Genomic DNA, 18,808 nt, shown 5'->3' with positions numbered 1-18,808 from the left:
CGACCAAGGGAGATTTTCAAATCAATTCACGCAGTTAAAATACGGGCACATACAGAGACGCAAGAAGCTAATAGCAGAGAACAGAGACTAGAAGCCGAGCTGACCTGAAGGCAGCATCGAGCCAGATAGAGCCAGAGAGAGTCAGAGAGTCTATGTACTCCATTGAAGGCTTGATAGGTTCAAGCAAGCTCCTCTGTATAGGCCTGTCATACTACTGTGACCCTCGGAGGTCGAGTTTCAGTAAGGAGAGTTTGTGCACTCCATTCCTACTGACTTCATTCTGTTTAGTGAGACTCGAATCGAGCTCACTGTTGTAAAAACTCTGCTTGGAAACATAATAGAGAGGCCGCCACTGAAAGGCTGGACCAGGAGACGGTGCCTTGGAGAGGCTTTCCGACTCCTTCGGGGATTTATCGAGCCTACAACACATCGACCTGTCTTACTGCGGTGCATTGGAGAGGCTTCCAGACTCCTTCGGGAATTTAATTAAGCTTAAATATATTAATTTATTGGGATGCCATAAGTTAACCATCCCTGGTGGAACTTTTCGAAAGATTACGCTTGAATACATGTGTTTCCCTGAATGGCGCATCGAAGTGTTGCCCCCCCAAATTGCTCATCAGTGGTCCCTGGAAAAATTACTGTTGTGCCTTATAAACATGGAAGAATGGCCAAGTGCAACTGGAGAGTCAAGCCATTTGGAAAAGTTGGTATTAGAAACGCCTTTCTTAGAAGCGCTGCCGCCTTGTTTTGGACGTGACCTAAGGAACCTGAAGCATTTGGAGCTGCTAAGCTGCCGGAGTTTGAAACGTTTGCCGGATTCCTTTCTCCTCTTGGATCAGTTGATGAACATGGAAGAATGGCCAAGTGCAACTGGAGAGTCAAGCCATTTGGAAAAGTTGGTATTATAAACGCCTTTGTTGGAAGCGCTGCCACCTTGTTTTGGATGTGACCTTAGGAACTTGAAGCATTTGGAGCTGCTAAGCTGCCGGAGTTTGAAACGTTTGCCGGATTCCTTTCTCCTCTTGGATCAGTTGATAAAGTTGGTAGTGGACGACTGTCCCTTACAAGAACTCCCTTTTGAAACGGTTGAAGGCGGAAGTGAAACAATGACAGACTCAGGAGGACAAGGAACATTGAGTAATTTGGAGAGGCGCCTGCTTCAGCTTCAACACTTGGGACTGCACAAAACACAAATATCGGAGATATCATTTCCTACCGGTGTTTGCCCCGAACTCCAATATCTGGCCATCAGGGATTGTCAAGATCTGGTGGAGGTTGGAACATTGCCAAATGCACTCAGAGGACTGCACTTGATCGATTGTCCTAAATTGAGGAAAATAGAAAGGCTATCTGGTTTTGCGAAGTGCCTGCTTCATCTTCAACACTTGGAACTGCACAACACAGCAATATCAGGGGTATCATTTCCTACGGGTGTTTGCCCCAACCTCCAGCATCTCAACATCAAGGACTGTGAAGGTCTGATTGAGGTTCGGACATTGCCAAATGCACTCATAATACTGGAATTGGACAACTGTCCTAAATTGAAGCTGATGAGCATAACGGATTTGGCGCAGGTGATGCAGCTGCGAGAAATACGCGTTCATCTGTGCAATGGGTTAGAAGAGCTGCTAGGCGTTGGATATTTGAAGTCCTTGGATGTGTTGCAGGTATCTAGATGTATGAAGCTGAAAAGCATAACGGGTTTGGAACAGCTGACACAGCTCCGAGAACTAGACGTTTCCAACTGCTGTGAGTTAAAAGAGCTGCTGAGCGTTGGAAGAATCGCCAACTGTACCGTGACTTGGGACAGGCAACATGTGCCGCTGCCGTTGTTGCTCTTCACTCTGCCGCCCATGCATAGCCTAGCATCTTTACCAATTTTCTCCTTTAAAGGAACAGCTATTATTATTTTTTTCTCATTAACCTTCTGAAATTTTTGTTTCGTTTCCCGGCTTTATAGCCTCCATTCTTCGCTAAACCAGCTAGATCATACCAATTCTCGTGAAATTTCACAAAGCGATTAAGAAAAGACGGAGAGAACAAAATTTCCTCGGGAATCTCAAAACGAGCCGCGTAAATTCAAGATTTGTAAGGTTTCCAAACGGGAAAGAGAACGCAGAAGCTTTCAAAACCTAATCGAGTCGCTAATTTCTTCACCGACCTCAAAACTATGCCGTTGAGGCGAGATTTTCTGGGGTTTCTCTCTCAAAAACAAGTGCTAAAGCTTTGAAATATGATCGAACGGTGGATTTCTATGAGCATGCAAAACAAAAGACCTATGATAACAGAAACATCATATATTCAACAAGAGCCTTCCCTGCGAGGGTTGGTGTGTAGTGGGTGATAATGTTGGTGTGTAGTGGGTGATAATGTTGAAAAACTTTCCAGGAAGACCTTACGCTTTTGTTGAATGAACCTAAGATCCAAGTGAAATTGGGAAAGATTTATCCAAGACAGATAAACAAAATTCCTGGTGAAAACCTCAGAGAGAGGATTTGTAACACTGATTTATCCAAGACAGATAAACAAAATTCCTGGTGAAAACCTCAGAGAGAGGATTTGTAACACTGAAGGAGGGTTTGCAACGGCTTCTAAGTCCGAGGAGGAAAAAGATACCTGTGGTGTGCTAGTGTAGGTTTCACCTCGAGCACCAGAAGAGCGAGGTTGCAGAGCGCCAACGGCCAAGGGAGAAATGAGAGGCGTGTTTCGGAGTTGGGATCTGCTTGAAATGGAGTATGTACACCTGCACTCTATAATAAGTACACAATATTAATATTATTTCCATATAAATCATTCGGTTTACATTTTAGAAAGCTTAAATAGAGATCGATCATATTTACCATTAAAGAGTTGAACTTTTCATTAACCATTATTTTTTAACGGTTATTTTTAAACGTTATTTTTATATTTATTTTATAAAAATATATTTGTATTGGTTTGAATTTATTAATAGATATAATAATTATTAAAAAAAAATTGTATGTTGTGGTATACGAAATTTAAATTTAGAAAAGTGTTTATCTATATATATATGAGTTAAAATTTTATATTGGGATTATTTTGAGTTATTTTGTATTTGATATAGAAAATTAAAATTTAAAAATATGTTTATTTAATATATTTATATTTTTTTAAAAATTATATAATGATTATTATTAATTATTTTATTTTGTTGGATTTTAGTAATCTATTATTTTATTTTGTTGGAATTTAGTAATCTATTTTTTAATGAAATTGTAGTTTTGTGTTGTTTAAATCACTTTTTTCAATGTATAAATCAATTTAGTATGTTTAAAAATCCCTCAAACATTAAACAATTAGAATTTAATAAACACAATTCTTGTTTTCTTTATGATTTAGTTAAAAACATATTTCAAATATTTTGTCTACTTAATATTCCATAGTAACTTAATATTTTGTCTACTTTTTCCTTTTTTTAACATATTAGGGAAAATTAGTATGTTTTCTTTATGATGTTTTAGTTAAAACGGTAGCCAATTGTTCTCCACAATATTTTAATATTTTCTATCTAGTTTTTTTAACATATTGGGAAAAAAATATTATAATTCAATTGTCAAACTCACATTATGGATAATCATCCCTAGCAGTGATCCATAATGCAAGATGCAAGTTGACTCATCATAGTTATTCCAAAAAACCACGACCTAGAATTACCCTACTAGTGGTTTGGGTTTGGTTTTCAGTCTTACCAAATGCCTCTACTTCTAGGTCCATCAACTTGTTTCTTTGTCTCGTAAACTCAAAGCCTTGGCCAAACAAAAACAATTTTAAGACATACTCTAGACCTAAAAAAAAATCTCAACAATTCCACTTTATAAACACAATTCTTTTATAAATGTGTTTATAAAATTTGTAAAAACTGTGTATATATTTAACTAATGTCATTGTTTGTGTTTTACTCCTCTATCCATCACTGACAATGTGTTTTATGAAAGGCGTACTTTAAATACTTTAAAATTCAATTTATTAATTGTAAAATTTGACCATAAGAAGGAAATGAATCTAAAACATCACTAGAAACCATTTATTAAAATTAATAAATGTAGAAATGGTGTTGAAGAACTCAATTATAAAGATGATGATAATGTAGATACCTTACTTTGGAAACCTTTTCGACAAAACTATCTAGAAATGACCTTTGATTGGCTCTTTTTATGTTTTAAGAATTATTACAAATAGAAATTATAAACTTGCAGATAAAAATTTTGTGCATTTTTACTCCTAGATTTTACATTCTTAGTCTTTCTCTATTTTCTTTTGTGCCATTAATATTGCAAGATTTCAATTTTTCATGGGTAAATCTATTTAGGCCCCTTTTCACCTTTGATTGATTCCTTTCCTTGTTGATGCATCTTGAGGCGCATGTGAGTGGATCATTCGAATTGAAGGGAGCTCTCTAGTGAATTTGAATGTGCACACAAAGAAGGAAAAACATATTTTCATTCAAGTAGGAATTAAAATACATCCAACTTGTGCAAAAGAACCTATATCATAAGAACATACAACCACATAAAATGGATATGAGACCATTCAAAAAAGGTTATTTCCTAGTCTCCTTAAATATATGTCCACAAAAATAAGTGATGAATAAACATCTAGTCTATAAAGAATTTATATCAAATATTGTCATTCATCTATATAGGATATAGATATGCTCACAACAAAACAAATTTGGCTTGGTTTAAAATATTTTTTTCATCATGAGATCTCATCATGTGCTCGATCTAGTATGATTTAATTCTCGTAGGTGTCACCTAGACGTTCACTATGTTCACCTTAGGGAAAACGGGGAAAAACATACATATTTCATACTCCTTGGAAGGAATGTCATTCAATCAATCACAATTTATTCATTTGACCAGGGTAAGTTGGATTAGAGTCAAAGTCCAAATAGTTTCCTTGAAATCTAATGAACATCCATTTATCTCTTATGCAAAAATCATTAACAATCCCACTTGAATGAAACAAACAATCATTTCTTGAGTGTTCTAGTAGCCCAAAGCATCACGTAGCTGAAAGCAAAAACCTCTTCCTTGTCATAATGAATTTGGACCACAATCCTGCTCGTTGCCACTTGCTCTTTCTGAGTGTATTCACCACCCATATTTGTTGGCTTATTTGGGTGGGGGTTCTGTCACAGTGTCAATAACACTCACTTACGAAAGTTATCATATGTCACGTGTCACCTGTGAAACAATGGAAGTTTCGCTTCAACTATAGTCTGCACCAAATCTTTAGTGTCTCAACAAATCACTTAAAAGCTCTGAAAGATCGGCTCATGAAGAACAACATCTACCGCCACTTATGAAATATTAAAGCACTTTTCATACATTGTGCTTGCTTGACTTCAAACTCTCCACGGTGGACATCCATATTGATTCCATGTGATTATGATTGTGGAGAGGACGCGAGGGATAGACCATCTTATAGTTTTACTTTGTTGGTCATCTTATATGTCACATAAGATCTCCTTAGTCATATCTTATATATACAAATGCTATGGCATGTCTTGGTCTAGGACATTTTATTTCAGAGTTCTGAATATTTTATTGTGAGTGTTCCATATAATTTCAAACCAAGATTCAAAATTCAATAAGTCATTTGTTTGTTATGGTCATTTTGTTTTTCTTATCTTATCATAAATATGTGATTTTTTTTAACATAACTGTGTTATTGAAAGGTAATTTTTTAATGAAACCTTTGTTGGTAAAGGGTTAATTTATTATAAAAGCATCACTCTTGAAGGGCAAAATTTTAAACATAATGTTTCTTGAAGGGAAGAATAAAGACCTAAAACGTCAAAAAAAATTATATGACGGGTAAAGAGGAATCGAAATTCCAACCCTGGGTGGAAGGACCTGCCTCAACTGGTGAAGTCATACAAAGAAAAGGGTAAAATGATGTAAACTCAGTCAATATAAAAACTCAGAACTATGCCGAGAGGTGTATAACCTTGCAGCCTGATTCCAAGTTGATGACGGCATCCATGAGAAAGAAGAAAGAAAGAAATTATTTTAACATCCACGAGGCTAAAATAGCCTATGAAGCAGATTGCTTCTTGATTTGCTTGATATATTCATCCCTTTTTCAGTAAAGCTTCACAACAAATTTTCCCAGCTTCCCGACAAACCCCTTGCTAAATAGATTATCCCAAGAGCTACCTACCAACATATCTACATAACTTTCCATGTTGTCTTTGAGGGCCTCACATTCTAAAATGAAATGCTTTTTTGTTTCCACTTTTCCAAAAAAAAAAAAAAACAAAACAAAAAAGCAAAAAACAAAAAAAAAACAAAAAACAAAAAACAAAAAAAACAAAAAAAAAAAAAACAAAAAACAAAAAAACAAAAAACAAAAACAAAAACAAAAACAAAAAATGTATACTCTTTCCTCTCACACTTCTTTTGGCCTTTTACAACGCCATGTTTCACAACGGAGTTGATGAGAATTAGTCCTTAACTAAGCAATAAGAATTTTGGCTCTCCAAGAGATATTAGCCTCTATATATGCTTTTGGTTGATGATTATGAGTGGGATTAAACACTTCAATATAGTACTTTTTCTTTCTTCCTAGCTCCTTATCCCAAGTACGCTTATGGAACTTATCCATAACAAAAACATTTATCTCTTTGTTGTTTATGGGACACGTGTTCAAGCAAATACCCCATTTACTAAACCATTTGTTATTTTGTTGCATCCAAGTTTGTTTGTTTGTTTTGTTTTGTTTTTTGTTTTTTGTTTGTTTGTTTTTTTTTTTTTTTTTTTTTGCACAATCTGTCATTAAAGACAACCTTAGGCCCCTCTTCCATTTGCTCAACTTTTTTTAAATACCTTATGACTCGCACCATAACAATTGCTTCAATAGGAGCAGCCCTTGTTTCACTTAACAAGATAGCACAAGGAACTACACTTTTAATCTTGAATTTGTTTGTAATCAAACGCTTCTGATTTTTCTCAATTTTTCTCCGCTGCATGTCGGATGACCTGCTGGCCCATAGTTCACAACCATAGAGAATCACCGGAATCACTGGAAGCCCAAAAAGAGTTTGAGTGGTTTTTCAGTCCCATAACTCTGCCTCTCTACACCTATTTTGAAAATCATAAAATGATTTCCAACCCCCAAGAGTTCTTTTCTTTCTACAACCATCCCAGCTTAGATTTTTGTTGAAGTCAATTATGAGGTATTTATAGTCTGCAACTTCTTCCAGAATGTTGCTTTCAAAGTAGAACTTATGTTGGTTATGTTTTCTTTTTTTAGAGAAAACCACTACTTTCGTTTTGCTGATATTGACTTCCATCCCCACACTTCTACAAAAAATCTCAAGGGATAGTAAGTGCTCTTGCAAACCAAGAACTGATTTAGCAATCAGAATAAGGTTGTCTGCATACAAAAGAAGTCTTATAACAAACTTGCCCAAATAGATACCATCACCCCCTTGCGAATTTGACCACTCCTCAAGCTTGTCGATATATAAACCAAAAAGGGTAGGAGAGAGTGGGAAACCTTGCTTGACCCTGATATCGCTTCTAAAATTTTCAGAAATGCCTGCTGAAGTTCTAATTTTGAATTTCACCTCTTCATATAGCCTATGCATAGCTACTCTAAAATGTTTAGGAACCCCAAGTTCCTCCATTTTGTGTCAAAGCTTATCCCTAGGAACTGTGTGAAACACTTTTCTGAAATCAACAAAGCAACAAAATACTTCTTCCCTTTTCTCCCAAACTTTTTCAATGATGTGCCTAAAAGTTATACAATGGTCAACTGTGGAATGTTTAGGTCTAAAACTTGCTTGCCCCTTAGCACACTTATCTCTTTCTTTTTCCCACTTACTAATTTTATTTTCTAGCATGCTTCCAAATAGCTTTGCAAACAAAGGGTTTATCATGATGATCCTATAATTGGAGGGATTCTTGATATCACCACTATTGAAAAGAGGTATTACCAAACTAGTTGTCCAATCTATGGAGAGCCCCTGTTGTATGATGTTGTTGAAAATTTTTGTAATGTGAGGCGTAAGGATCTTTGAGCCCCACTTTAGATATTCTGCTTATGTTCAGTTAAGTCTTTCCCATCTCTACCTCTTGCATCATGAAGAGTTCAGTATTAGTGTTGACCAAGGGGGGAGGGTCAACCTTGGGATCCTGCTCATATAGTTGTCTTGGATCGTCAAACCATTTAGAAGTTTTAATATTATTTCCAATTTGTATCTTTCTTGGTTGGAGCTCCTTTCAAAATAATTTGGGATTATTTTTCCCAAGGAAGATTAGTTCTTCCCTCCTTGAAACCATGAAATCGACCTTTTTCTTACTTAATAATTGTTTGTAAGCTTTGAGTTTTATGTTATCCTTGTTTGACTCTTTCAACATTCTCCTTGCCTTTTTGCATTCCTCGTCAAACCAAGCATTAACCGTAAAGCAATTTGTTCCAGACTTCTTATTTTTTTCTCTTTTGCACTATGCAAGTGCGCATTGAATTAAATGTGTTAATTCATGACTGTGAAGGCCATGAAGTGTGATTTTCTCCTTCTCGAAGAGCCTCTCTAGCGTCATTTTGAAGGTATTACAAATTTATGGAGTCAAAAGAATTCTGCCCTTTGGGAGATTTTGTTGGACATGCTAAATTTTTTACTCTAATTGTTTCTTTCCAGTCCAAGAGAAACTTAAATAAATTGGCTTGTGATCTGATTTTAAGTCCCACAATTGATCTCCAATCAAAACTTCCTCATTTTCTCACACAAACCATACGAGCAAATTACATAATCTATTACACTTGCTCCATTGTAAGTATTGCAAGTGAAATTATCGGACTTTGCCCATCTAGTCAAGCCATTACAAATGACTAAATCAAAGGCCTCACATAGAGTAAGCAATTGTTCACCAAAGAGATTGCAGCCCTTGTCCTCTAAAATTCTTTCCCACTGATGTTTACTCCCTTTTGTAAGCCAAATAGGGTTGCAATCTTCTTTACAACAAAGAATGCTAGCTTGCTCACTTGCAGTCCTAACATTGAAATCATTCACTATAAGGACTTCACCTAGTTGAGAATATGTTGCAATATCCGGTTTTGAGGCTGCAAATGGATCTTTGTGGTCAAGCCCTCTACCTTTGTAGATTTTTTAAACTTGCGGCGCAAAATAGCATGCTGCAATTTTGATGTGGTTTCCATTTTTTATATGTTAAAACAAATGAATTACTTATTTGAGTCTTCTTTTTCTAACTAAATGAGATGACCTTCTTTCTCCCTCACTAAAACCTTGACACCCCCGTGCCCTTTTCCATTCCATGCTGCCATGTTCCACACTGCCATCTTCCAGTATCCTTCAAACAGAGGTGTCTTGCACCCTTGAGTGATAAATCCTGAGATATCGACCAAACGTTCGACTCTGTGTAGAGGAGGGGTTCCAAACCCTACATCAAGCGGCGCAACTGAGCATCAAGAAGAACAGTTCACAAGGATAGTTGCCTAAACCTAACTCCAAGCAACCTCCACTGTCGAATGGGCATCTCCATCCTGGACCACCGATGAGAATTCCCACTTCCAAGGCGGACAGGTGTAAGGTTAGCAAAGACATCCAAAGACTTCTTGCAGATGTTTAATATGTTCTAAGGTGTTTATAACTATTCGAGTCAAGTCACATGGAACCTTATATCATACTCATGAATAAAATCTTGATTTCAATAATGTTTGGTACTTCACTATTTAATATATTAACTCCTATCGTGCTTGTTTAATTCTGTGTACACCATCAATCTTAAATGAAACAATTAATAGAGTTTAGAAGTTGATGATTGTTTAAAGTGCATTGTAGAAAGGTTACATGAGCATTTAGTGATCCAGGAGTGCAGGCAACATACACCTTAGCTTAATGCCTAAATCCGAATTCAATCTTAATGGGCAAAGTGGCCAAGGTTCTAGCATTGGTCATGGTTCTGTGTGAAAAGAAGTTATCTGAATTTGTAGTCATATCATGTGGTTTAATGGAACTAAAGTTAAGCCCCCGAGAGCTAAGGAGTCGATGTTCTAAGGTCATCTAGACTAGATTTCCAAGAGTAAATAAGCCACTATCCATGTCGGCCCCTCCAAAATTGTGGATGTAATCCAGTATAAATAAGCCAAAGATGTTTGGAAGTTGTGAGAAGTATTATGTCAAGGAAGTTAGAAGTGTTTTTTGTGTGTTGTAGTTTTGTGGTGTGAAGTAAGTTTGTAGCATGAATTCTATGGGGGACATGTGATCATGGAACAGGTTTGACGATAAATTCAGAAGTTGAGTTGAAGATAAAGAATGGAGATTAATGTGCATAATAGAGAAGTAACACAAAAGTAGAGTTGAAATTATAAACAAAAGATTCATTTGAGCATTTCAGGTTGGTGTTTGAGTTTCTCAAGGGGTTGGTGCTTGTGCTTCTCAAGGGGTTGGTGTCGATAAAATATCATACGGGATTAGTGCCTCCTTCTAGTTAGTGCTAATAAAACGTCTTAGGGGGTTGGTGCCTCCTTATGGTTAGTGCCAATAAAATAACTTAGGGGGTTGTGCCTCCTTCTGGTTGGTTCCAGAAAATCAATGTCACAATAGGTTGCCGCATACATAATCATTCATTAATAAAATAAGTTTCATGCCTATATGTGACGTATCTCTTGTCATTGATGTGATTGATTTTATATGTGCAGTAAAATTGTTTTGATTGGTTAGGATTGGCCATTATACTAATTCACCCTCCCCCCCTGCACTTAGTATAATTATATTTCCAACAATTGGTATTAGAGCAAGGTTCCTTCAAAATAGTTAATCACTAGAAGATATATCACAAAGTAACATGGCCAATCATAGGGGCTCTTCCACAAGTAAGGATCCAATGTTTGATGGATCAAATTATGCCTTTTGGAATATAAGAATGAGTACCTACATTAAGTATATAAGTACTAATGTCTGGATGGTTATTAAAAATGGTTACTAGGTTCTTGCAACTCCTCAACTGATGCAAATTGTAAATTTATCTATACAAATAATGCAATGCCTAAAAATGCCATATTAAGTGGACTAACAAACATAGAATGTGTCAAATTAATGTGTTTCCAATCAGCCAAAGAACTTTGGGACAATATTTAAAGTTGTTATGAAGGAGATGACAAAGGAAAGAAGGATAAGTTGCAAACTTACGGAAGTCAATTCGAAAGTTTGAAAATGGATGAAGATGGTGTTATCACTAAGGTTTTCCCCAAAGTTGTAAGAAAGGGAAGGATGCCAAGGTAACCACAAACCAATCTTTTAGATATAAGATCTAGCCAATCTGTATCTAGAGAGGGCTCTCTCTTTATGATTTAGCTTTGTTTTTAAAGGTATTAGGCTAGTTATGAAGTTCAAGGGTTTTGTTTGAGTTTGGGTGGTGAGATTCAATAGAACAGAGAGGTAAGACAGAGTAGTTCAGTCCATTGGGCTAATGGATTCAAAGAAGATGGCTTTCTGGATTTGGTTTCTTAACAGAGGATGGCTTCACAGAGCAAGGTAGTCAAACAGGGAACAAATAAAGACTTGAAACAGATGGAATGGGCTCAAATTGGGTGAAGGGCAGTTAAGAATCCTTCAACCTATTTAAAGAGGGAAATTGGATGATTATTGATAAGGAGCAGTTAAGTATTCTTTAGCAAATAATCAACATGAAAGAATTAGTAAACAGAAGCAATTAAGATTTCACTGCTTATCCTAATTCTGAAGAAAACACAGAGAACAATAAAGACTGAAAATAGAGTGCAATCAAGCATATTCTAAAATTAATCTTTTCTTTATCATTCAGATTATGAAACACAGATGATATAACAAACCAGAAAAATTTAAAACACAAGATATAGAGGACTTATTGATCCAGTGGTTGATTCAAGAAATCTGTGACAAGTCCTCTGCTTCAATTCTTCATCCAGTAAGCCATGCAACAGTTTGATTCCAACAGCTCTTTATTCCAAAAATCAATATTACAGCAAATTCTAGGAATGCCCCCCAATACTCCAATGGAGGGGGTATTTATGCTACAAATTTGTACAACAAATATCTCATAACAGCTGTGAGATAATATCTAGGGTAACTAAAAATAGTTTACAAGTAAAATAGAAAAAACCAGTCTTCTTTAGTAACTCGGCGCTCACTGCCCGTCTTAACTGCTACTCTTTAATTATGATCTGCTACACTTTAATGCTGATCTGATACACTTTAATGCTGATCTGATACACTTTGACCTGTTTTGACCCCTGTTCATCCTGCTCTGGTAAAACAAAACTGCTAACGTGTCTTCTGATCATCTTTCCTCTGGAAATTTGTGTCTCTGAAGGTCCACTGGTTAGGGTAGCAATCTCCCTGTATTTCTCTTTATTTCTCTCTTCTGTGAGCTTGGAAGTCCCTCGGTGTTGGTTCAAACTGTGTTAAAGAGGAAGAAACTATAAAATGGCAGGTTGGTTGAGGCTGCGAGCTCGTTGTTGTAGCTTTTCTGGTCGGGTGGCGTCGAGAAACTGGAACTATGAACTCGGTCGATTTTATTTTGCAGGAGAGCGCGGGGCGCAATGTATTGTAAAAATGACATTTTAACCCCCTTTTTTGACAAAATGAAGTTTTTGGCGGGATTTTTTTTATTTGATGGGCGGATGACGTAAGTAGTACGGATGACGTCAGCGGGAGTACGGGGGCAAATGACATGGCAGATGACGTAAGTAGTACAGATGATGTTAGCGGATGATGTCAGCAGGTGGTAAGCGGTTTTGCCCGTACCGCTTTTGGGGTTGAGCAGTTTCGGGCGGAGGGCAAGCGAACAGGCTGAGCAGTCGACACGTGGATTTGTACAGGGGCAAAACCGCCCTGCGATCACGAGTTAAAAAGAGGTCAAAAGGTGGTCGCGATATTGATCGTCGACCCTTGGATGTAGTGACGGAGATCGGATGGCTGACGGGTTTTGAACTTGGCAAGGAGTTAACTGTGCGGGCCCGAAAACAAATAAATAATATTTTAATCGTTTCGGGGTTTGATTGGTTCGTGGGGTATGGTTTTTAATTAACCCGGATGGTTAATTAATCCTGTATGGCGCGCGGGGAGGGTTCTTAATAAGTTTCAAATAAACTTATTAATTCCCGACAAACGTATGATTAGGGTTATATTTAACCGGGCCGGGGATACATAATATACAGGGTTTTTTAATGTATTTACATAATACGGGATTGGGCAAAAATGTTTATAAGGGAGTTATATAATAAAAGTTAGCAATTAATATGAATTTGAAAATAAAAAGCGCTAAGTTATAATGTTAGGAATTTACATTTAAAACTTAGGCTAAAAGAAAAAGGTGTTTATATGAGAAATATGGCCAATTTCCTAAGGAAAATAGGTTTTTACTTAGGCAATGTTTATGAAATGGAATGAGTGGCTTATGAGTGATATTAAGAACAGATCTTAATATTTTTGGGGGAGTTAGTGAATGATTAGGGAAAAGTATGAAGGGGAGTTAGTTATTCAACCTTGCCTCGCCTAAGCTGCATCAAGTATAATGTCTGTCATTGCACTTGCGATAGAGATAAAGATTAACATTCTTAGAAACATGATCTATCACTGGTATCATTCTGCAACACCATCTACCTACCCTGCCTACTTTAGCCTAGCTTTTTTTCCTTTCTTTACTTGGGTGCACTTAGACTGGCAAACGCTTATCAATCTTCTTTTCTTTGCATGGCAACCCTACCTAAGTTTGCACTTATTACATCCAAGAGCTCAGATTGAACTGTTGAGCTCCTTTTTATTTACTCTACCTATCTACTTATCTACCAAGATTAAACAGTTTGGTCAGATTTTTATTCTGTATTTCTAAAACAAGAAATTCAAATATGAACTAGCCAAGATTAAGATGTTTGGCCATTCATCAATTGTGGCATAAATTAACAAGCTACACACAATGCTTATTACAGAAAATGAAAAAGTAGTGGCATTTCGGACTTGCACACTTTCCTGGTGTTTCTTTGTTTGGGGTTCATTTTTTTCACTTTTTTGACCATTTTATTCTTTTTACCCTTTGATTGTTCTTTTAGGGCATACCCTCTTTACATTTTTTATATTTTTTGATTTTTTAATAATATGGAAAACCTTTGCAACAAGGAAAGGGATGAACATATTACAGAGATTAACAAGTCAATCATGAAATATGACACCTATTGGTATAGGAGAATAACAGTGGCTCCACTTGGGGATGGCTTTCCCTGGTGGAAAGTCAAGAACAGCAGGTCAGATGGCCTTCTGAATAACTTAGATTATGTTCTGAAATCTCCTTTTGCTGGTTGCTTTATTGTACATATGACAACACATTTTGTGAAGCTTAGAGCCTTCCCTTCGAACTTCAACTGCAGCAAGTTACTATCCAATCCAAATTGTGACATTATTAAGGATACAGTACGTACATGTTAGAGTCAGGATACTTTTTTAAAAAACTGGATCAAAGTAATGTTTCATCATTTGACCATTCACTGGTCCTTATTCTATTTCTTTACCATCCAGGCTCTTCAGAAAGTAAGTATTGTTCCCTTGCAATGCCTGGATGATAAATGGCCCTTTCCACAAGAAGTCAAACTTCCCATGTTTTCCTTTGTCTTCTCTCCTGGAATCCCACCTTAGAACTTTGTCTCCAAGGTAAAAGTCTTCTACTTTGGTCCTTTTATCAAATATTTTCTTGAGTTTTTCTTGTAACACTTGGGATCTTTGGTGCACTTCTTCTCTGGTCTGCTGCAAATGGATGGTCTGATTTATTCTCCTTTGAATGTCATTGGGTTCCACCTGAGCTTCTTGCAGTAATTTCATTACAGGAACTCCTAAATATGAAGGAAATACAGCCTCCATGCCATAAACTAACTCATAAGGGCTAGTTCCAATAGATCTCTTTGTAGTAAGTCTGTCTGCCCATAGTGCATTTGTAAGTTTCTTGTGCCAGTTTTTCTTGTTCTCTTCCAACAATTTCTTAATAATATTAATCAAGCTTTTATTGGAAGATTCAGCTAGACCATTACCTTGAGGGTAATAGGCTGTGGAATGGCCTAAAGTGATATGGTATTTGTTACATAAATTTATCATTTTCTTGGACTTGAAGGCAACAACATTATCAGTTATGATCTTTTCAGGACAGCCAAATCTAGACAATATGTTGGTTTCTAAGAATCCTATAATCACTGTATCATTGGCTTGTCTAGAAGGAATGGCTTCTATCCATTTGGTGAAATAGTCTGTGGCAGTAAGAATCCATTTATGTTGGCCAGAAGAGGGAGGGTGTATTTCTCCAATGAAGTCCAAACCCCATTGTTGAAAGGGCTTTTCAGTGGAAATTGGTCTCAAGGGTAAGGGTAACAGTTTCCTTTTGCCTTCAAAAATTTGGCATTTGTGGCAAGCAGTGACAAACTTCTTTACATCAGTGAACAAGGTTGGCCAGTAAAATCCAACCCTTAGGATTTTGTCTGCAGTTGATTTCCAGTAAAGGTGTCCACCGCAATCCCCTGCATGAAATTCTTTGAGAACTTTGTCAGCTTCTTCCTTTATTAAACAATTCAATAGAATACCTTCATGATTTTTCCAAAAGAGAGCATTATCTAAAATACAGAATTTTGAAGCTTTCATCTTTAAAAAACTTTTCTTTGTTCTGGATAACCCTGGAGGAGCCTGTAGGTTTAATAATACATGAGTTATATCAGCATACCAAGGTGATTCTAAGAAGGCCTGGCTGATTTGTGGAGTCACCATCTCCTGTTCATTATCCAGTTCATTAATATCCAGGGCTTGAAAGTTTGTTTCAGTCATGAGTTTAGCCAATCCCTGTCCTTTTATAAGCTTTGTAGGTTTTATTTCAATATCATACTCCAATATATTAGCTATCCATTTGCCTCATTTGCCTTCAATTCCATCTTCAATTCCATCCTGAGTCAGGATGTCTTTGACAACAACATTTGGTACATAAGCTACTACATGGGAGTACAATATATAGACTCTGAAGTCTTTAATAGCTTTCACAAGTGCAAAAGCCTGTTTTTCCATGATTTTGTAATTTAGAGGTGCATCTCTAAGTGCTTTACTGAAAAAGGCTATGGGTTTTTCACATCCTTGATCATCCTTTTGCTATAAAACAACGGATATAGTGTGTTCTGATGCAAATGAAAAAATTATGAAGTCTCTATCGAACTTTGGACTTGTAAGGACTTGTGTTCTGGTCAAAGCCATTTTAATTTCTTCAAATGCTTGTTTGGTTTCTACTGTCCATTTAACCTTTGAATCATTTTTTAACATATTGTTCAACAATCTAATTAATTCAGCCAAATTAGATATGAATCTTCTCAAAAAGTTAATCTTTCCTAGGAAAGCTTGAAGTTCTTTGACATTTCTGGGGTGGGGTATTTGCATAATAGCTTCTATTCTAGCAGGATCAATTATAATGCCATCTTTGGAGATGATATGGCCCAACAGTTTGCCTTCTTCTAGACCAAACAAAGACTTTTTAGGATTTAATGAAATACCATACTTTCTGCATTTTAAAAACACTTGTTTGAGATGATCTAAATGTTGTTGATCTGATTTGGAAAATACAGTCAGGTCATCTAGATATATGACCAGAAAATCATGAATTTCTTTTGCAAAAGCTATGTCCATTGCTTGTTGAAAGGTTGCCTCTGCATTCTTAAGTCCGAATGGTATTTTAACATATTTGAATGTACCCCATGGTGTTGTAAATGCAGTCTTTTCTTGGTCATCGGGATGAACCAGAATCTGATTATAATCTGAAAACCCATCCAAAAGTGAAATCCTAGAAGCACCTACTACCCTTTGTAAAATATGATCCATCTTAGGTAAAGGGTAATTGTCTTTCAAAGAAACCTTGTTTACATTTATTAAGTCAACACATAATCTGATTTCTCCTGTTTTCTTCCTGGTAGGCACTAAATTAGACACCTACTCTGAAAATCTGATTGGAGCAATTATCCCTACATCATGCATTCGTTTGATTTCTTTTTCAATTAAAGGAAGCAACACATGGTTGATTCTTCTGAGCTTTTGTTTGAATGGTTTTTGATTTTCCTTGAGGGGTATTGTATGTTGAATTACAGAGGTGTCATAAGATTTCAGGTCTTCATAGCTCCAGGCAAAAACATTCTAGAATTCTTTGATCAGTTCAACAAACTCAAGTTTTTTGTCAGGGGGCAAAGTTTTGGATAATTTTACCATTTTTGGATTATCTTCAGTTCCTATGTTGTAGTCTTCAATGTCTGCTTTTAGAGGTTCCATCTTAGGTTTCTTTGGAATATCGTTGAAATTAAAGAGATCTTCCAATGGAGTTAATCCTTTGGGCAAATGATTGTCTTTCAAATTGATAACTTCAGATTCTCCTTCAATAATCTCATCAATGTCTATTTCTTTAAGATCCTGTATTTCCTTTTTGGTAAATTTCGTTGGATGAAGCATTTGAGTTGCATTTTCTGCTGAAATGTCTGTTTCTATCTGATTTGTTGGATCAAACTCACTAACTGTATCTCCATCTACGTTAGTGCTAGAAAATTCTTCTTCTAGGGTTAAAAAATTGTTGATCTGGTTATCACTGTCAAACACTTGCCAGTTCTTTACATTATCAGGTATGGCTGGCCTGTGTCTAATTTCAACTGTGAATTGATGATTTGGTTCAAATGGTAATTTACAGGTGCTGGCAAACGTTGCCAGGCTATGAGCTTGCAAGTTATGTTTTCTCGGGATTTTAGCAAGTTGAGTTTCTAGAAATGTATTGAGGATCTCTATAGTTGTTCTTCTATACTCTCTTAATCTGAGATAATTTGTTAAGAACTTACCTTTTATCTGTTGAATGATTAAATCAGAATCTCCTAGGACTGACACTCTAGTTGCTCCCAATTTCTTGACTAGTTTAAGACCTAGCAATAGAGCTTCATATTCAGCCATGTTATTTGTGCATCTAAAATTTAACCTGTAGGCATGGCCTTCAACATGATTGTTTTCAAGATTGTGCACCCAGACTCCTGCTCCTGCTCCTAATTTGTTCACAGAGCCATCAAATTCTAAATACCAAAGGATTCCATGTTCACAATTAGTATCTGGAGTTTCAGGGATTTGTTCAATAGGGAGATCTGGTTTTTCAGTTTTTTCTGGTTTATTTGATGTTTCATGATTTTTAGAAATTTCTTGGATTCGGACACTAGACTTTTCATTTGCAATTTTTTCTGTTTCATCTGCTAGCACTTTTATTTCATATGGGGGATCAATTTCAACATTGTAAAGGATAAAAGAATCCATATCTGAATGTACTGAGTAGATAGGGAAATTTTGAGGTTTCTCTTGACTACTTACTACATACTTCATTGAGGTTTCTTTGTATAGTTTCTTGGGTTGACCAAACACTGAAATAGTAGCGTAAGACATGCATAACTGTAGAGATCCTTGAAGCTTTGCACCCCAAGATCTAGACAATAACATGCCATACTTTGGTGGAATATCAGCTACTACTATGTCCATTAAGATGGTTTTGGTAGGATATTGGACTAGTGACACACATAAGTCTTTGATTAAACCTAAACATTTGACCTGACTTGAATCAAAAGAGAAAAGGTCTTTATATGGCCTGGTGATGTCAAGGTCAAGTCTCTCCATTACAGATTTAGGTATTAAGTTATGGGAAGCACCAGAATCAAACATGGCATTATGAAGTATTTTATCATGTATGTTTAAACTTACATAGAAAGGAGGAACTTCTCCCTCTACTGTTTTTCCATTTACTCCAGG

General features: G+C 36.3%; 1 protein-coding gene across 1 annotated transcript in view; it reads right to left on the bottom strand.

Moving 5' to 3' along the window:
- The window catches only part of LOC149197234 (phosphomevalonate kinase, peroxisomal-like), a 304,989-nt gene extending 302,213 nt beyond the window's left edge, over positions 1-2,776 (bottom strand). Inside the window, exon 1 of the mRNA XM_089405783.1 lies at positions 2,620-2,776. The gene's annotated coding sequence lies outside the window, so the exon portion shown is untranslated. The remainder of the gene's footprint in view (positions 1-2,619) is intronic.
- Between the last annotated feature and the right edge of the window lie 16,032 nt (positions 2,777-18,808).

The sequence above is a fragment of the Pinus tabuliformis genome, chromosome 2_2, assembly GCF_031772625.1.
Source record: "Pinus tabuliformis cultivar Carrire ecotype Pingquan chromosome 2_2, CPIR1, whole genome shotgun sequence".
Classification (NCBI taxonomy): Eukaryota; Viridiplantae; Streptophyta; class Pinopsida; order Pinales; family Pinaceae; genus Pinus; species Pinus tabuliformis.
Note: the sequence above shows the minus strand (reverse complement) of the source record. Positions and strands in the feature narration are given on the sequence as shown.